Source organism: Natrix helvetica (assembly GCF_964273705.1).
Source record: "Natrix helvetica genome assembly, chromosome: 14".
NCBI classification, from domain to species: Eukaryota; Metazoa; Chordata; class Lepidosauria; order Squamata; family Natricidae; genus Natrix; species Natrix helvetica.
Window position 1 is genome coordinate 9,435,155 of NC_138564.1, and position 21,310 is coordinate 9,456,464.

General features: G+C 43.3%; 1 protein-coding gene across 2 annotated transcripts in view; it reads left to right on the plus strand.

The window, feature by feature from the left end:
- The window catches only part of NOS1 (nitric oxide synthase 1), a gene marked incomplete at its 3' end in the record, with an annotated part of 180,174 nt that overhangs the window by 8,247 nt on the left and 150,617 nt on the right, over positions 1 to 21,310 (plus strand). For both annotated transcript variants that reach the window (XM_081966841.1, XM_081966843.1), the window contains 2 exons: positions 223 to 361; positions 11,122 to 11,217. The remainder of the gene's footprint in view (positions 1 to 222; positions 362 to 11,121; positions 11,218 to 21,310) is intronic.

Here is a 21,310-nt window from a genome sequence, read left to right on the forward strand (position 1 = left end):
CAAAGGCCTCCATTCTTTGGTGCGAAGCCTTTCTCATGGTCCAATTAAAATTAAAATTACTTTTACTCAATTAGGGGTAATTTACCCTGGTTTGGGAAGCAGAATTCCCAAAAGCTTCCTTGTTTGGACTGATCCCTGGGTGGTTGTTTTTAGTGGTTTTTTTTACTTTCTCTATAGAAACCATATGTTCCCCTGCTGAATCTCAAATCTTTTCAAATATAGGAGATTCTGGCAGCCCTAGAGGGGATTCCCATACCCAGAAATAAACCTGCAAGAAATTGGGCTGAACATTTTCCTTTGATCTTTCTGTTGGATTGCATCCCCCACGTGACAGAACTGATGCCACTTCCTGACTGGTGAGGTAAGTGCTTTCATTCTTGCCTTCCAGAATCTCATTTATCTACAACAGCATTTGTTTGTCTTGTAGGAAGTTAAAATCCACCCCTCTCCTAGAAAAATGAAATATCCTGGGAAATATTGAAAAGGCAGAATATTATATTTCCCCGGATTAGTAATGAAGAAACATGTTTTTAGGCAGGGAACAGACTCACTCTTAATAGCCCCCACCTTTGTCAATGGGCCACTAAAATGCCTGAGCCAGTCTATTCTACATAACAAAGATCTCCCCCTTCAGCTCCAGGGTGATGGGATTAAGTCATGGTAGCGTTAGCCCTTTACCCATCTCACCACAGGGCACCTGGGAAGAAGCCATGCTCAACCATATGTGGACTCAAAAGACAGCCTAGAGAGTTGCCCTTGCATGGCCCCATGGGAGCCCGACAACCACTCAGAATACAAGATCAAGATCAAAGGGAAGAGCGGGCATAAAACCAGAACTTTCAGCATCTCTGCCTCTTTTCTTCTTCACCCAACATCTGGAAGCATCTGATCCCCCTTTTCTGTTCAGGAGCTTCTTCTCCACCTTTAAACCATCTTTCCAAGCAGCCTCCAGGTTTCCAATGTCTTTTTCCCCACTTGGAACTGAACCCAGAAGGACATTTTCTTCCAATGATTTGTTTTAGGAGGGAAAATAAAACGCTTTCTCTTTGAGATCTTTACCTACTGCTCATCTGCAAAAGCAGAAGGCAGATTGGGGGGGGGGAGGCATGGGGGGAGAAACCTCCTGACTTTCACTGGAGAAAGCCAGCAGCCCAGGGATTAATTTGGTTACTGTTGGCACCTCCATTAAAGGGAATCATACTAAAAACACCTCTTAAAGCCATGGAGGTAGATTATCCTCCATTTTGATGGAGGATGGAAGGATTAAGCATTTAATCTATCAAGGGCCGAAAGTGGAAAACTATGAATGGCGCATCCATTTTCCCAGGGGGAAGACTCGAAAGAGGCTTCCTGAAGTTCAGCTCCATGTCCTTCTCGATTTGGATCAGCCGTGCTGTGCGATTGTCAAGTTGCTGTGCTCTTCAGTTATATTCCTTATGAACAGGTTTATTTATTATTAGGGACACGGTGGCTCAGTGGCTAAGACCCTGAGCTTGTTGATCAGAAAAGCAGTTCAGCAGTTCGAATCCTGAACGGAGTGAGCTCCTATTACTTGTCCCAGCTTCTGCCAACCTAGCCGTTCGGAAGGACGTAAAAAATGCAAGTAGAAAAATAGGAACCATCTTCGGTGGGAAGGTAACAGCGTTCTGTGCGCCTTTGGTGTTCAGTCATGTTGGCCACATGAACATGGAGATGTCTTCGGACAGCACTGGCTCTTCGGCTTAGAAATGGAGATGAGCACCGCCCCCTAGAGTCAGGAATGACTAGCACAGAGTCTGTTTCCTGCCTCTTAAAATAAAACCTTGGTTCTCCATTTCTCATCCAGGGAAATATAATATTCTGCCTTTTTAATATTTCTCAAAATATTTCATTCGTCTGGGCGATGGGTGGGTAGTAACTTTCTGCAACCTTGTAAATATCTAAGTTGATTTTACGCAACCTCTACATTCAACTGACACATTATCACACGCACACTACTCCCTCCCTCCCTCTCTCTCTCTCTCTCTCTCTCTCTCTCTCTCTCTCTCTCTCTCTCTCTCTCACACACACACACACACACACACACTCACACAAAAATCCACAATTTTGCCATTCATCCTGAACCTTTCAAAGGACGGTCACTAGATCTCTTGAGAGCCTCCCGTTTCTTAGGTGTCAAGGATTCCAAAATCAGCTTCTTTGTTTGCCTTTTGCCTCTGGCTGGAAGATTAAGGATAAGCTTCTTAATGGAAGCCAAGTGTCATTTTTTTAAAAAAAAAGAAGGGATGACATATTTGGATATGTAAATCTGCCCAGGAGATTTGAAATCAGACTCATCCTAACCATGTTTTCCTAAGCCTTACAAAAAGCAACAGGGTACTTCCTTCCATGTCTTGGATTGCTCATCCACATTTGCTCGTTATCTATTTGAGGATGGACCTGATATTTTGCAACTCCCGAGACTTTTCCTTAGCCATCTCAGCTTGCTTTGAATCCTTGTTATTGATCGGAGTGATTGTTTTTTTCACTCCAGGCCTGGAATGAATGCAATAACTAATATTGCGTGAAATTGTTGTGGCCCGCCAGCAGGCAGCGGAGCTGGCAGCAAAGTCGGACATTGAGGAGGTTGGGGAGGAACAGTCCTGGAAGCTCATACGAGGGCTCTGCGTCAGAGACAAAGAGGGAGCTAGACAGCAGTGAGGCAGAGGAACAGCTGGAGCCTGTTCCCAGTGTGTGCATGCGCAGAGCTGCCAGAAGACAAGAACTGTGAATGAAAGGAAATCACAGTCATGTAAATCAAAGAGGATTTGCAGGGATCAAGACTCTTGCTTCTTGCTTGTTAAGGAAACCTGGGTCAGAACAGAAATATTCAATAGACCCACACTGCAAACAGGAAACCTGGAAAGTCAAGCAAACCTCTGGAGCATTTGGACACCGTTTGCATTGACAACATCACCGTCAGTCAATTGCGAAAGGCAGCTTTTACCCGAAACAACTTACATTTTCGGAACCATCCAGATTCTGAAAATCTGAAATCTCAATTGCGCGCTTCAAAAGGTACTTTTTGCACAAGCAACTGCAGCTTCTGCTAAAAGTCTTTAAATTCTCATGCTTTTCTGATCTCACAAGCATCTGGAATTCCCCTTCATTTGTGCGGTTTTCTCTTTTAAAAGTAAATCGTTCATTCTCTCTGTGTGTGTCTCTCTCTCTGTGTGTGTCTCTCTCTCACTATCTCTGTCTCTCTCTGTCTGTCTCTCTCTGTCGCTCTCTCTCTCCCTCTGTCTTTCTCTCTCTCCCTCTCCCCTCTCTTTCTCTTCCTTTCTCTTTCTCTCTCTCTTTCCCTCCCCCTCCCCCCACTCTCTCTGTCTTTCCCCCCTCTCTCTTTCTCTCCCTCCGTCTCTCTCTCTTTCTGTGCCTGTCTGTCTCTCTCTTCCCCCTCTCTCTTTCCCTCCCCCCACCCCCCCTCTCTCTCTTTCTCTCTCTCTGGAGAAATGACTGATTGACAGGCTAAGCTCCCAGGCTCCAACACAATTCTCAGCAATGCAGCAGCAGGGAGAGCAGAAGTGCTGGTTTTAATTGCTCAGTTTTCTCTTCTGACGCTCAAGCCAGTTTCCCAGTCCCAGCAGAAGGCTACCTTCGTGGTGTGCCAGCTGATCACGGCCCTGCTAATTGGATCCGGCGATCGGGGTAGCATGGGGGGGATGGGCTGTTGTTGTTGGCTGGTCCTCTCTTTAGTGGCCTTCTGCAGACCCCTCCTCCTCCTCCCTGCACTCAGCAGATTCTCTTTCCGCCACGGCTATTTTTAATAATGCGCTGGTAGGCACTGCCAGTGGCATCTTATCTGTGAGACAGTTTCTCGCTTGGGGACGGAGAACGAAATCCGACCTCACATTTTACACTAACAGGGGAAACATTCCTTTCACCTCGCGTGAGAATGAAGATCTATTTGGTTTCTGAAACATTAATAGAACATTAGAACAGATAGATAGATGGATGGATGGATGGATAGATAGATAGATAGATGATAGATAGATACTGTAAAGAGATAGATAGATGATAGATAGATAGATAGATAGATAGATAGATAGATAGATAGATGATAGATAGATAGATAGATAGATAGATGATAGATAGATACTGTAAAGAGATAGATAGATAGATGATAGATAGATAGATAGATAGATAGATAGATAGATAGATCGATGATAGATAGATAGATAGATAGATAGATAGATAGATAGATAGATAGATAGATAGATCGATGATAGATAGATACAGGCAGGCAGGCAGGCAGGCAGGCAGATATGGATATAGATATAGATATGGATATGGATATAGAGATAGATAGATAGATAGATAGATAGATAGATAGATAGATAGATAGATAGATAGATTGATAGATGATAGATAGATAGATAGATAGATAGATGATAGATAGATAGATAGATAGATAGATAGATACTGTAGATAGATAGATAGATAGATAGATAGATAGATAGATGATAGATAGATAGATAGATAGATAGATAGATAGATAGATAGATAGATATAAGTGTGTGAGAGATATATATATATGGATGGATGGGTGGATGGATGGATGGATGGATGAAGAGATGGAGGGAGGGAGAGAGGGATAAATAGATAGGTATAGATGATAGACAGATAGACAGACATGGATGGATGCAGTGGTGGTTAGGAACCCACCCTCACCCATCCTGTCAAGATGATCATCAAACTGTCCATTCAATGTGACTCAAACATCTCCAGATACCTGCTGATGACTCCATCGGACTCCAGTCTTTCAACATCATAAAACAGGTGCTCCTGTGTTGATGGAAAGCTCCCTTCTATAACTGTGGCAATGAAATTAAGTTAGGTTCCTTGTAATAAACCTGTCTTAATGAACAGGGAGTCAATTATTTATCCCTTTCCACGTTTCTCGGATAGTTTCTCACTATCTTTTTTGATAGTGTGGTGACCAAAACTGGATACGGTATTCCGAGTGTGGCCTTAAGGCTGATCAAGGCGTATTTTTTATGTAAAGATTCTGGAAATCGAAACAAAGGCCTCCTTTGCCATCTTTGCTTTTCCCTTCGCACTCTGGCTTGGCTCCTTCTCAGGAATTGTCCCCATTCTGAATTCCAGAGGGGTCAGTTGAACCTGAGAAGATAATTCAGCTGATCGCAGTTTTGTGTCTCTTGACAGGGATAAAGCAGTTGGCACCGCGTAACTAATCACAAGATTATAAAACGAGGTGGTGTTGGTAAGTAAAAAAAAAACCAACGGCCTCTGAAGGGACCAGTGTGACAGGATCTGCCGATTGTAAGAAAGATGACACTGCAAAGATCGGGCGTGGATTAAAACACTTCTCGCTTAGGAAGAGAAAGGCCATCTGCAAAGGAACGGAAAATAAGTTGGTATTTCTAGCCTGCGCCTTCAGTCTTCGGTCTTCAAACAGAGCCAAGGATTGCCTTGCAAGGAACGGCATCGAGGTCATCTACTCTAAAAATACATAAAACATAGAATCATAGGGTTGGGAGAGACCTTAAGAGGTCTTCTATCCAATCTTCTGCTCAAGGCAGGAGACCTTTTATCTGTCCTGACTGAGGCTTCCCAAGAGCCTGAAGCAAACTCCTTGTCCCAACAAAAAAAACCCTTTGATTAATTGACTGTGAATTCTGCTCATTCACATCCAGCAAAGTCTTTTGAGGGAGGATTTACAATCACAGACCTTCTCTGGCTTGGAGAGCTGCCAGGCCGATATCTGCAAAACTTGGCAAGGATTCTCGGAGAGTCACGAACTATGGAATTATGGAGAAACTTCCTAACAATCAACCAGTGGAAGAGCCTTGCCTTCAGAAGTTGTGGGTGCTTCATCACTCAAGGTTTTCAAGAAGAGATTGGACAACCATTTGACCGGGATGATAAATAGGATCTCCTACTTGAGCAGACAGTTGGACTAGAAGATTTCCATGGTCTCTTCTAACCCTGTTATTCTATGTTCTTTTCTACCTGTTGCTTAAGTTTTTCCCTTCTTGTAAAACTTTTTTTTTTTTACAAATCCTGTGACTTTGCCCCCATGACCGCGGAAAAGTTCCTTCTAGAGTTTAACCAACGTCTGTCTTTCTTCTAACAACATGCTCATTCTCTCTTCTACGTGCCACCCCTGCAGATATCTCAAGAGCTTAATGGTGTCTGCTCTTATGCTTTATCCTCACACACTCTCTCTCTCTCCTTCAGTTAAACAACCCAACTCTTTCAGCCAACCCTTTAAGGATTTAGCAATAATAAGATCAACATCTGCAGTTTGAAGATGAAAAAATCTTCCAGCACTTAAGCTTTCAGTAAACATGCTCTCCTTTGCTGTCTTTCAGAACACTTTATATTTTAGGTCACTACTTCACACAATCTTCCACTAAAAAAAAAGGTTATTCATTGAGAGAAGCTCAGGGACCAATATTTTATGCCTGTGGACTTTTTTTAAAATAAGCCAAAACATTCTGGTTTTTAAAATCTTACTTTAGTCTTCTGGTCTTATTGTTTGAGGAAGCACAAAATTTGTGAATACGGTCATGATGTGATAACATCATGCTGAGCAGGTAGAATTGGAGATTCATCTTTCTAGAAGCTTCGTGGACTTTCAAAAAACCCTTTTCAGTCCGATAATCTATTTGGAAGCTAATACAATTTTGCAAATTGCATGTCTTAAAGTTTATCAGTTTCCAGATGAAATTTTTTTCATGGTGCATTTCCCAGAGCTTGGAAGAGGACAAAGATTTATTTTAATTTATTTTATTTGGCTTATATTTTGTTCCAACCATAAATGATTCTGAGCATCTTATAAACCTACCAGAGGTAAATAGGATTAAAAGAGCAAAACTAGACAGACGAATAAGACAGCGTTGTAAAATATTATGGCAAGGAGCCATCAAAACCAATGTCATCTTATACTATATTGTGCCACAAAGTTGAAATCCAGCTTCCAAGGCAGAATGTAAAAGAAGTTTGATAGAAGAGAATATTTGTAGTTTAAGATTGAACTGTGGAGTTCTGAGCTTGGTTTTCTTGAAGACGTTTCGTTACCCAACTAGGTAACATCATCAGTGCTAGAAGGGAATGGGGTTTGCTCTCATTTTGTATACCAGTGGCTTGTTCATCATTATGGTTCTTTGATTAGATTGTTGTTTACTGCTTTACTATCCAAGTTGGCAGTTCCTTGATAAGTGTATTATTTATTTCTTGATTCCCTGTCTAGTGTTAATCTTGGTCTGAATTTCTTCTCATCTGGGTGTTGATTGCTGGCGAGGACGTGTTCTGGTTTTTTAGTTTCATTTTGGGCTTTTTGATTGTCTCTTTTGAGAAGTATGTAGATATTGTTTATCTCCATGTGCCTGTTGATGACCAATTTGTTTGAGTGTCAGGCTTCCAGGAATTCTCCAGCATTTTTGGGACTCGCCTTGATCACAATTTCTCGGCTGAAACTATACTCGAGTCTGTCCTTCATCATCATCATTTTAGAACCCCCTAATCCCTGGGCAGCTGAATAGACCCTAGCAGAGCGTTTTAATGGCTGGATGCCCTTCCTGTCGCCGATGAGGAGCTTTGTTCAGCAGATATATTCTCATTGTGCCCAGAGAGAGAAATAGCTGCCTCTCCCTAGGATCAAACTCACAGCCTCCTGATTGTCGAGTCCCTTCCATGTGTTGTGAAATTAATCTGAAGTTCACGCACAGAGTGGGAATGCACGCCGTTTATCCAACATGCTCAGTTTTACCAATGTGAACATTTTTTTTCACCCGCTGCAGTTATGTATGTCAAGTGGCACATTTCATGCAAATAGGTCTCCTCTTGTGGAGGGCCAACCCCTTACCTCTCGTTTGGCAATGCTGATGTATAACAGATGCTTTTATAACCTGCTCTCAAGGCTTCCCTGGGAACGATGCAATAAATATTTATTTCTCCCTCATTTCCCTAGACAAGGTGTACTGGGCTGAAAGCCAGCCAAATTATTTCAGCCTCCCCGCCGTAAATCCTAGCAGATTTGGTCCACCTCCTTAGCAATACTACAAAAACAATAAATGCAATAAATAAAGGTTCTTGCCCTTAGTACATGATGAGGGACGTGGTGGCTCAGTGGCTAAGACGCTGAGCTTGTCGATCAGAAAGGTTGGCACTTCAGCGGTTCGAATCCCTAGCGCCGCGTAAAGGAGTGAGCTCCCGTGACTTGTCCCAGCTTCTGCCAGCCTAGCAGTTTGAAAGCACATAAAAAATGCAAGTAGAAAAATAGGAACCACCTTTGGTGGGAAAGTAACAGCGTTCCGTGCGCCTTCGGCGTTGAGTCATGCCGGCCACATGACCACGGAGACGTCTTCAGATGGCGCTGGCTCTTTGTCTTTGAAACGGAGATGAGCACCGCCCCCTAGAGTCGGGAATGTTTTTGAGGTTGTCTCTTTCTTTTTTTAGCTCCTGAACCGTTAAGTCACTTTACGGAGGCCCCCTTTCTATCCTGACAGGTGACTCAAGCATGATTTTAGAAATCAGTGACATGTGTTAAGAAAGTGCCAAGATTTCCATTTGCCGTGACTCAGATGCGCTTGGAGAAATAAATAACTTGTTAAGGATTTGCCCGCTTCAGGTTGCCACATTAAGCAGGCATGTTGAGAACACTGGAACAAAGGAAAGAATTTGCCTAGCTGAGGCCAGGTAGCATTAGATTCAGATTTACAGATTAGCAGAGTTGGGAGGGACTTTTTAAGTCATCTAGTCCAACCCCCCTCCCGCCCAAGCAGGAGACCCTACACCATTTCTGACAAATGACACTCCAGCCTCTTCTTGAAAGTCTCAAATGATGAAGCTGCCACAACTTCTGAAGGCAACTTCTGTTCCATTGGTTGACTGTTCTCCCTGCCAGAAAATTTCTCCTTATTTCTAGGTTGAATCTCTCCTTGTTCAGTTATCATCCATTATTTCTTGTCTGGCCTTCAGGTGCTTTGGAAGACAGCTTGACCTTCTCCTCTCTGTGGCAACCCCTCAAATATTGGAAGACTGCTCTCGTGTCTCCCTTAGTCCTTCTCTTCACTAGACTAGCCATGCCCAGTTCCTGCAACCATTCATTGTATATTTAGCCTCCAGTCCCCTCATCATTCTGGTTGCTCTTGATGCATTAGAAACCCCTTAGATTTTATGGAAGGGTGGATCAGAAAGGACCTCTTTGGAGGAAAGGAGAAATGTACTTTATCTTAGGAGAAATGGGGAAAAGATTGCACCAACAGGTATGCGTTAAAAATGGGGTGCAAGCATGCAAATTTCAGGCAGCTTTTTGTTTTAATTTGCAATTAGGATGGTGTTGATTTTTTTTTTATAAAATGAGGTCTTCTTTGATGGCAATCTGAGTTCTGGCCCCAGTGCATTTGTTCCTGCAGAAATATTTATCATCATTGGCTCAGATTCCATTCAAGCATCAGAATAACAGAATCACAGAGTTGGAAGGGACCTTGGAGGTCTTCTAGTCCAAAGCCCCAGCTCCCCCCTTATGTTTTAGCCTCCAGTCCCCTCGTCATCCTGGTTGCTCTTCCCTGCACTCTTTCTAGAGTCTCCACATCCTTTTTTTATGTTGATCACGTGATCCTGAGATACTGCAATGGTCGTAAACCCATGCCGGTTGCTAAGTGCTCACATTTTGATCACATGACTACGGGGATTCCTGACAAGTGAAAGGGCGAAATTTGGTTGTAAGCCACTTTTTCGCAGGGCCATTGTAAATTCAAACAATCACTAAATGAATGGGGACCACTTGTGTGTTCTTCAAGTTCTTACATGTGCTTGAAGTGCTAATAAAATAATGTACACTAAGAGCATATGCACTGAAGACAAATTCCTTGTGTGTCCAATCACACTTGGCCAATAAAGAATTCTATTCTATTACAATACAATACAATACAATACAATAGTAGAGTTGGAAGAGACCTTGGAGGTCTTCTAGTCCAACCCCCTGCCTAGGCAGGAAATCCTATACCGTTTCAGACAAATAGCTATTCTATTCTGTTCTGTTCTTGTTCTTGTTCTGTCCTGTTCTATTCTTATTCCTATTCCTGTTCTCTTTTCTTTTCTTTTCTTTTCTTCTCTTCTCTTCCATTCCGTTCCTGTTCAGTTCTGTCCTTTTCTATTCCTATTCCTATTCCTATTCTATTCTATTCTATTCTATTCTTGTTCCTGTTCTGTTTCGTTCTGTTCTTTTCTATTCTTATTCCTATTCCTGTTGTGTTCTCTTCCCTTTTATTCCTGTTCCTGTTGTATTCTATTCTATTCCATTCCGTTCTTGTTCCTGTTCTATTCTATTCTATTCTATTCTCAAACTTTTCTAAGAGAAAGGCAAAGTTCATCATAGGTAGAGAAACTTTTTCAGTGGGAGGAAGAGGGGAAAAAGGACGCTTCTTGAAATTTTTTGGGGGTGGTTCAAACAGGGCATTAGAACTCCTGTGGAGAAAAATTTAAAATGTTGACTTCCACCTTCACTGTTCTATCTCTGTGTCTCTACCATTTAATATAGTAAGCGAATTCCTATTTTCTCTTCTGCTTTCCCTCCTGTTGTTATCATCGGCGTAATTCATAACAAGAATTCTAAACCGAGGAGCCATCAAGAGGAGGTATTCAGAATATTTACTTAAGACCTGGCTCCAGTCAAGATTTTTTCCTCCTAGCTGTTGTTTTGGTAAGATCTTGCTTTGGCACTGGAGGGAGGCCAAGCAAGCAGCTGTTAAACAGAAGATAACAACAAATGAAAAAAAAAGAGAGGACAATTTATGTCTATCTTAATCTCTTGCATTTGGAAAGAAAAGAACAAAGCAAAATAAAACAGGGACAACCAACTTTCTAGCCCTTAAGAATGTAAAGATTGTGAACTAGTGTTTTGGGGGGGTGGGGGTGGAAGACCCTTCTTGCTCAGTTAGCGTTGCTGGGTCTTCTTATTTATATATTGCATGTTAAAAATAGGAAGCAGAAAAGCCAGGGTTTGTGATGAGAGAGGCTTCCTATATAAATGTATTGGTCCTCGGGCAGAGACATCATAAGTTATTTGGTATACTGAAAAGTGAGTAGCGAAGTGGCCAGATTGGTGAGTGATGGTGATCATGATCTCTTTAGATACTTCATGAAGTTTTACAAGGGCAAGAAAACAGACTTCCACTACCCCAAGAGATGCAGGATCTAACATTTGATATCGAGGAGCTGGACGCATGGGTGAGTGGAAAATCAATATTTGTTAGCTATAGATGTTGGTTTGATTTTTAACAGTCTTGCATTAAAGTACTAGTTTGGTGGAAACAGTTTACAAAATGGGGAAGTCTTCCTTCCTTCCTTCCTTCCTTCCTTCCTTCCTTCCTTCCTTCCTTCCTTCCTTCCTTCCTTCCTTCTTTTCTTCTTTTTCCTTCCCCTTCATTATAATCTCCTTCCTTCCATCCATCCTTTGATTCTTCTTCCTTCCTGCCCTCTCTTCTTTCCTTCCTTCCTTCTTTCCATCCATTCTTTGATTCTTCTTCCCTCCTTTCCTGTTCCTTCCTTCCTTCCTTCTTTTTCCTTCCCCTTCATTATAATCTCCTTCCTTCCATCCATCCTTTGATTCTTCTTCCTTCCTGCCCTCTCTTCTTTCCTTCCTTCCTTCTTTCCATCCATTCTTTTATTCTTCTTCCCTCCTTTCCTGTTCCTTCCTTCCTTCCTTCCTTCCTTCTTTTTCCTTCCCCTTCATTATAATCTCCTTCCTTCCATCCATCCTTTGATTCTTCTTCCTTCCTGCCCTCTCTTCTTTCCTTCCTTCCTTCTTTCCATCCATTCTTTTATTCTTCTTCCCTCCTTTCCTGTTCCTTCCTTCCTTCCTTCCATCCATCATTTGATTCTTCTTCTCTCCCTCTCTTCCTTCTTCCCTCCCTCTTGAATCAAACCGTAATACTCATTAATCAGAGAGAGATACAAAATGGCTCAAGGAATGGAGTTAATGACTGAGAAAATGGTGCACATTTCTCCTAATAATTTTCTCAATAGACCCATTTTGTGTAACAAAACCTCATGAATGTCTATGCATGCTTTTCAATAATTTCTTCAAAGCACAGATTTTAAGGGGTGAGATGTTCCCTGGGTCTACCTTCAGGCGGTGTAGAACATTTGAATGAATTTCCATGCCCTTTTGACCAAAACAAACCTCCTCGAACTCATGAAACTGAATGAAAAGTCTAAAGTAATATATAATGGGATGATAATATTAATGCTATTATTAATCCAATAGAAATGTAATAATTTTGCATATATAATGAAGGTGTCTGGGCTGATGGTGATTAATTAGATTTCTGGAAGATGATGACCAACTGGGTGAAAACACTGAGAAGAACAAGAAACCAAAACAAATATAGGGGTTCTGATTAAATAATTAAATGTAGATGAGCAGAGCATTTCTTCTAATGCAGCCAGATGTCTGGTTTCTCCTTTGTGAGGATAGATAGATAGATAGATAGATAGATAGATAGATAGATAGATAGATAGAGATAGATAGATAGATAGATAGATAGATAGATAGATAGATAGATAGATAGATAGATAGATAGATGATAGATAGATATAAATAGATATATGGATGGATGGATAGATAGATAGATAGATAGATAGATAGATAGATAGATAGATAGATAGATAGATAGATAGATAATAGATAGGTAGATAGATAGATGATAGATAGATGATAGATAGATAGATAGATGGATGGATGGATGGATGGATGGATGGATGGATAGATAGATAAGATAATAGACAGACAGATAGATAGTATGATACAGGCAGGCATGCGGGCAGGCAGATATGGATAGAGATATGGATATAGAGATAGATAGATAGATGATAGATAGATAGATAGATAGATAGATAGATAGATAGATAGATAGATAGGTAGGTAGGTAGGTAGGTAGGTAGGTAGGTAGGTAGCTAGCTAGCTAGCTAGGTAGGTAGGTAGGTAGATAGATAGATGATAGATAGATAGATAGATAGATAGATAGATAGATAGATAGATAGATAGATAGATGATAGATATAGGCAGGCAGGCAGGCAGATATGGATATAGATATGGATATAGAGATAGGTAGGTAGGTAGGTAGGTAGGTAGACAGACAGACAGACAGACAGACAGACAGACAGACAGACAGACGGGCGAACAGACGGATGGGTGAGAGACAGAGACAGAGAGCAAGAGGCATGGATGATAGGAAGATTGGTTCCCAAAATCAATACCACGAGAGAGTGCTGCCCATAGTGCGCACATCCATGCTCACCAGCTGCTGTCTGGCCTTCAGGAAACCTCAGCGTCAGAGGCACATAAATAGCCATCCTTCACAGCCCCTGCAAGCTGCTTCGATTGGAGATGATGGCTTCCGGAGTGACCGCTTGAGAGCAGTGGGCGTCCTTTGTTTGGTACCCAACTGTTGCTTTTGGGCCACCATCGTCGCAACCAAAGCTTTGCCACCCTATTGGGTTGGCATTTCTAGGGTCAGCCCAGCTGTAGTGCAGGATCAATAGCTTGGATGTCAGAAGTGCAGCTGGGCCCTTGAGAGAGGCATTTAACCCGTGGCTCCCTCACCTCTTTATCTAGGTTCATACAGGCCACGCACGACACCCTGAATCCAGGTTTAAAGGCACAATTGCTGGCTGGCTTCTAGTTAATTTGCAGCAACCAACCTGTATTGCTTTCACCTTTGTGTTCAAAAACAACCATTGGAAACTTCTTGGGTACTTGGATAGCAGAAATGTCAACTTGCAAGGATTTGTTTATTTGTTGCGGATTGTTAGAGTAGAGTAGAATAGAATAGAATAGAATAGAATAGAATAGAATAGAATAGAATAGAATAGAATAGAATAATGTAGATATGAAATAGAAGGAGGAGGAGGAGAATAAAATAGAATGGAATGGAATAGAAGAATAGAATAGAATAGAATAGAATAGAATAGGAGGAGGAGGAGGAGGAGGAGGAGGGAAAGAAGAGATAGTAAAAGAATGAGAGAAGTAGAAGCAAAAATAATAGAAGAGCAGAGCACAGAACAGAACAGAACAAAACAAAACAGAACAGAACAGAACAGCTTTATTGTCACTTTGAACGTACAGTAATCGGCATACATTAAAATGAAATTCCGTTGCATACAGCTCTCAAAGCCGCTCTCAAATACAGCTCCAATACACACGACCTAAACATGACAAAATAAATGAATAAATACAAAATTATGCACATACCCACATATATAACACAGAGATACAACACAGTCTAGTTTGGATGTGTGCATGGCAAGAAAAATGAATCTTGCGAGTTACTTTTTCTAGATGTGTTTTCTTTTTCAAAATTTCATTAATTTTCTCTTTATTACATTTCTTGGTGCTTCATAAACACCGTGTTGCCTGGGCATTTAAGTTGCAAATTCCCTTCTTACTCTCCACCCCTTTTTTCCCAACCACTGGTAAAACAAGTTCCATGTTTGAGAATATTCTGTGTCTTCTTTCTGCTTGATTTTCCAATATCAGTCTATTCATTTCTGCACAATCTAATAATCTTCTTAATTATCTCTTCCTCTCGCGGTATTTCTTCGTTTTCCCCAATATTGTGCGAAAGACAATCCTCGCTGCTGTTAGATGCGTTTCCTAAATGTGCTTTTGTGAACCCAACGACTTCTAGCATTCTTCCTTAATGCAATGTCCTACCTGTCAACTTCAGCTTCAACCACACAATAGATACAAACTCAAAGTAAACCACTCCAAATTCGGTTGCAGAAAATAATACGACTTCAGCAACAAGAGTGGTCAATGCCTGGAATGCTCTACCTGACTCTGTGGTTTCTTCCCCAAAGCCCCAAAACTTTCACCTTAAACCAGGGGTGTCCAAACTTGGGAACTTTAAGACTTGTGGACTTCAACTCCCAGAATTCCCCAGAATTCTGGGAGTTGAAGTCCACAAGTCTTAAAGTTCCCAAGTTTGGACACCCCTGCCTTAAACTGTCTAGTGTGGACCTCACCCCATGTCTAAGAGGTCCGTAAAGGGGGCGTGCATAAGCGCCCCAGTGAGCCTACCGTCCCTGTCCTAATGTCCCTTTTTTATTTGTATCCATTTCATGTATTCAAAATCCTGTTTATACTTATATCTGCCATCTTGACGGAATAAATAAAATCAAAATAAGAAAGACATTAAAAGGCTCAGCCTCACTTCTCCAGCTGAACAGAAGAGGGCTGATGGGTAATTGTCGCCTTACTTTGCTTTCCGGGCAAAGGTAAAACCTCAGCTCAACTTTCTCCCTCCTGCTGACCTTTAAAGACCTCGAGGGGTTTCTTTTATTAAACCGATCTCCTGTCTCTCTGCCAGGAGCTCCGCAGCATCGCTCACCCCTCCACTTCCTCCTTTCTGTCCTCAACAGTCCTCAGAAAAGGAGGTTCAGCTGGTCCCCTCCCCTCCCCCCTTTACGCTGCCCTTGCTTGCCAATATCCAGGTGCTCAATTGTCACCCCTCGAGGAAAGAAGCAGCTGCGCTCTGCACGTGGCCAGAGGCTCCCTCTACATGCCGGCTTCTTACCAAGGAGAGGGAAAGGAGGGGACCTCCGTGGCAAGCGCGGGTTACCCTTCCCCGCCCACCAGCTACGCTCGCCGGCTCGGCTCCGGTCTGTCCCACCGTCCCGCCTGCGCCGCCTCCGCGGGCTTCACCGCCGTCGCTGCCAGAGGGCAAAAGGGGAAGCGGCGGAGCCAAGCCGGGAGAGCCCCGAAGGAGGCGCGCGGCCGCTACTCCGCTCCGGCCGTCGGGTGGTGGAACGCGGGCATCAGTGGGCACCGAGAGCGCGCCCGCCCACCCCCGCGCGCTGGAAGAAGCACCGAAGCACCGTCGGATACCCGAAGAGACGTGGACTGGACTGGGCAGGCGAGCCAGGACGACCCAGGCGAGTGAAGGGGCCGAGGGGAGGGGTCGCACTGGGGTAACCCCCCCCCTCACGCGCACCAGGCTGCAGACCGTGGCGACCTCGGGTGGGCGGGCGGAGCATTGTCTGCTCGCCAAATATAGCACGTGCCAGCCTCTTGGCCAAGGGGGCGGAGAGCGTAGCACGCCCCCTCCCCGCCGCTCCTCCCCCTCCCCGTCCGTGGGTCGGGAAGGCACATCTGGAGAGACGGGGCGGGGTGGGGGGCACCCCGGAGCGCTGTGTCGGGCGCGCGTGGGCTTCGCATAGCAACTCAGACTCAGAATCACCTCCGTTGAAGGGAGGCAGGAAGAGGGGAGGGGAAACACCTGAACTGAAACGGAGGGGGGGGAGATAGTGTACGTTCCACTCTCCGCCGCTGCGTCCGCCCCCGCTTCTCACCCCCACACGCCCCCTTCCCCGCGTCCTCGCCGAGTTGGAAGGAACTTTGATCGCGGAGTCTTGCCGCTCGGGCTTGAGCGCGTACTCCACTGGGGCTGAATTCCCACAATCTGCTTCCTCGCCGGCTAACAGGACCCAGCCTGGTTTTTCTGGAGTTTGCCGGCAGGTCGATGGGAGGCTTTGAATGGCCGTATTCGCACGCGGTGTGTTAGGTTAGGCTCTGCTTATAGTATAAAGGTAACTGTAAAGGTTCCCCTCGCACATAGGTGCTAGTCGTTCCCGACTCTAGGGGGCGGTGCTCATCTCCTTTTCAAAGCCGAAGAGCCAGCGCTGTCCGAAGACGTCTCCCTGGTCATGTAGCCGGCATGACTGGCACAGAATGCTGTTCCCTTCCCACCAAAGATGGTTCCTATTCTTCTACTTGCATTTTTTACATGGTTTTGAACTGTAGGGTGGCAGAAGCTGGGACAAGTAACAGGAGCTCAGTCCGTTACGCGGCGCTAGGTATTCGAACCGCCAAACTGCCGACTTTTCTGATCGACAAGCTCAGCGTCTGAGCCACTGAGTCACCATGTCCCTGCTTACAGTATAGTATAGCCTTTGTTGTCATTGTACATCATGTATGCAACAAAATTGACTTGTTGCTGAAATCACCGCTTCGGTTCTCTTTGGCTAGTAGTTGATGCTTTCATCGAAACAAACCAATACACTCATTTGAGCTGGTTATGTGGAAGGTTCTCCGACTAACCAAGATTGATCTACTTTCTTGCAGAATTTAGTTCAACACTACACACACACACAAAAGTTTACTTCGCGCCTGTTTCCATTTGCTCACTAAACACATTAAGGCACAAAACCAGCCTAAACGAACCACAAAAACAGATTATCCAATGATTTGTCAACCGTCAGGGCACTTCCCAGGATGTGCTGATCTGCAACCATTAAAGCCGGGTCAATGGAGTTCTTTACAAAATGTGGCTTGCATCCGGGTTTGTTGTGAAAAGCCAGCCCATAGGGAAAGAAATGATGGTACATTCACACCTTAAGGCATGAACCGTGTTTCTCAGTAGCAGAGATTGGAGGAGACCAGAGGTGGGCTTCAAAATTTTTAGCAAGGGGTTCTCTGCCCAGTTGCTGGATGGGCGTGGCCATGGTGGGTGTGGCCTAGTCAGCCTCCTGCACCATGGCGGTGGGGGTGGGTGGGTGTTTTTGCCCTCCCTGGACTCCGGAAGCTTTCCTTGAGCCTCTGGACGCCATCCGGAGGCTGAAAACAGACCCATTTCTGGCCTTCCCGAATTTCCAGTAGGCCTGTTTTTCCCTCTCCTTGAGCTTCTGCAGAGGCTTGCACTTAACCTACATCTAAAACAGGCAGTGGGGAGACTCCTGGGAGGGGAGGAGTGGGCAGGGCCAGCCAGGAGTGGGATTCGGGGGGTTCTCCAAACTGCACAGAATCTTAGCTCGAGGTTCTCCCGAACCCCTGCGAACCCCCATCAGCCCACCCCTGGAGACTGTTCGTGACAAAGAGGATCCAAAGATGTCTCAAAGCATTTCGGAAACCCCTTCCCCTCCGTCGATACAATAATAAGACAGGCTTGTAATATCTCAGGTAGTTTGTGATGTTGGTCTCCCAAGAAAAATATTATAAAAACAGCTTTTGGGGGACAAGGAAGGACGCAAAGACTAGGTGCCCTTTCATCCACCCAAAATCAATATTTTTGAAGCATGCTCCGTCTTTTCTCCTAATGAGGAGGTCTGCCTCCCAACAGGCTCATAATGTGCTTTTTGCTGAGCTAGCTTTACAAAATGAAGGTTAGTGTGTTCTTACTCAGGGGCAGGGACTGACTCCAGAGTCACAAGCTCCTTTGCTAAATATACACCGGGAAGAAAAAGGTACCAGAACCCAGTGGGATAGTCTATAATCTAAGTGTATCTCCGATTACAGACGAATTGTGTGTTAAGCGAGTAAATTGCTCCAGGCCTGCTCCCTTCGCTTCTTTTTTGAGAGCACGGCAGGGAGAGAGAAAATTTCTCCGTCTTTCCTACGATTCATCCATTAGAGAAAGCAGAAGGATTTGAAGCGCAGTCAGTGAAAACCAACGTCATAATAACATTCTCGTGTTTGTTTTTTTTAAAGCATTGCAAAATCTCTGCCCCAGCAATTGTGAATACGGGATAGGATGCACATTGGATTAATCACGCACACAGAGTCACAATCTTGCACCTGTTTTGGGGTGGGTGGATTTGAAAAGATCCAGGATTCTGTTCAACTTCCTCTTTTTCGTTCCTTGCCCGGCAGCTCTCTTGAGGGATTTGTTTGTTGGCTGGATTTATCTTGCTGTACATTCCTGAGGATGCGGTGGGTTCGAATCCCCAGCTCCCCATAACGGAGTGAGCTCCCATTATTTGTCCCAGCTTCTGCCAACCGAGCAGTTTGAAAGCACGTAAAAAATGCAAGTAGAAAATAGGAACCACCTTTGGTGGGAAGGGAACAACGTTCCGGGCGCCTTCGGCATTGAGTCATGCCGGCCACCTGACCATAGAGATGTCTTTGGACAGTGCTGGCTCTTCGGCTTTGAAACGGAGAGGAGCACTGCCCCCTAGAGTCGGGAAAGAGTAGCACATATACATTTCTGAGTGATATGCAGAATTGAGAATAAAGACAGTATTTGAATACACTTTTTTTTTTTTTTCAAAAAGTTTTATTGGTTTTTTTAAAAACATTTATGTGGAAAAGGGTAAGTGGAATTACAAATTTTGGCAGTTGCAAATGCGGCAGACGCCCCCTCCCTCCAAACTCCTAGATTACATCAAAATATCAAATCTTAATACATAATCATAAAAAGTCAGCATCTTAATTCTAGATGAAGTACAAGAGAAGCAATAAAACAGTGCAATGGCTGGGCAAGAAATACAAGATTATTGAGCTATGAAATCCTTAAAAACTAGAATGTTGTTGTTGTTTAGCCTAAGTGTTATAAGATCATGAATGGGCAATCCACAAACTTCCCTGGTGTGAATAGGAGGGAAAGACAGCTGGTCGAGAAGTCAAGAGTGATGGGATATGCAGTCACATAAAACCCAGAAAGACCACGAATTAGAATTTTCACTGAAAATGAATAAAACGAACCATTGATTTGGGTGAATCACGCCCAATTTTTTTCATAAGTTTTTTTTTAATTTTTAAATATACATTAACATGGACAGTGTGGCATCTGAGTATAATTCATTTTGATACAAAAATAATATTGATACAATGAGAATTAATACATTAATCAAACTTATGTGGTTCTAATGTTATTATGCATATTTATGTCAGCGCATAACCCGAATGCCATCACTCTGCTAAACAACTAATTCCCACAACACAGTCAATAAGTTACTAAGACTGTATTACTATTGTTCTTCTCTTCCTTCCTAGTACCTACCTCTTCCCACTTATGACTACAACAATGTTGCTCGTATCTTTCAATTTATATTTGTTTTTGTTTCCTAGTACGATTTGATAGCTTATTAGTAGCCTTGACTATCACTAAGTGTTGTATCTTTTAATTCTTGATGAATGTATTTCATTCTCCTTATGTACAGTACACTGAGATCATCTGCACCAAAGACAAATTCCTTGTGTGTCCAATCACACTTGGCCAATAAAAAATTCTATTCTATTCTACTCTATTCCATTCTATTCTATTCTATTCTATTTGATTCCATTCCATTCCTCTCCACTCTAATATTCATTCTATTCTATTCTGTTCTGTTCTGTTCTGTTCCATTCCGTTCCATTCCGTTCTATTCTATTCCATTCCATTCCATTTTATTCTATTCTATTCTATATTCTCCTCTCCTCTCCCTTCCCTTCCATTAATTCTCTTCTCTTCTATTCCATGGTTATAAGTTGAGGACTACCTGTACAGATTCAAAAAGCCAGGAAACCAGAATTTGACAATACAAGCTGATATTCCAAGAGCAACCCAACTTGACTTGGTAAAGATGCTTTCGAAAACCTTTCTTAGATAAATGTACTCCAGCAAAAAAGGAGGGGGAGGAGGATTATGTCTATGAGTTTGGTTCTTTTCTTGCAGACGTTTCATGATCTAACTAGGTAACATCATCAGTGCTAGAGAGAATGGGGTTTGATGATGATGATGATGATGATGAGGAGGAGGAGGAGGAGGAGGAGGAGGAGGAGGAGGAGGAGGAGGAGAAAGACTGTGGTGACCCTACTCAGGTGACCCTGAGGATACAGATAAACGAGTGCTTCACTGACCCTCTAAAAGGATGCAAATGTCCAGCTGTCTGCAAGGAATATAAATCCTTCCATTCCCCACTATCCTATCAGAGCTAAAGAAACTTCTTGGATAAACAAATCCAATCCAGTTGCCTCCTGAAAAAGCACCTTTGGGACAACCATGAAGAAGAAGAAGAAGAAGAAGAAGAAGAAGAAGAAGAGGAAGAGGAAGAGGAAGAGGAAGAGGAAGAGGAAGAAGAAGAAGAAGAAGAAGAAGAAGAAGAAGAAGAAGAAGAAGAAGAAGAAGAAGAAGAAGAAGAAGAAGAAGAAGAAGGCTTTTCAAACAGCCTCTGGAGAATGATTCAAAGGTGCCTTGTTCTCTGCAGCCAGTTCTCGTCCATTCCAGTAACTTGCAAATATTTCCGTGTACAACCACGTAAGTGAGCTCGGTGTGACTGGTGGAAAGTGGTTGCTTCTGGATTCATTCCTCGTATTTTCCCACCTAACCCCACAGATTGACGTCTAAAGCTGATCTTCAAAAAAGAAAAAGAAAGGAAAGGAAAAAAATAAACACCATTCAAGACAAAGAGCATTGCACTAAGAAAATGCTTTAGGTTTGTTTTGAGTAGCTTTGATTAATCAATGCGGCATTTGGCGTGAGGGCCATGCAAATCGTTTGGGCCATGTTGACCTTAGGTGACCAAGTGACCACTTCCAAATCTACACAAACAGAGAGAGAGAGAC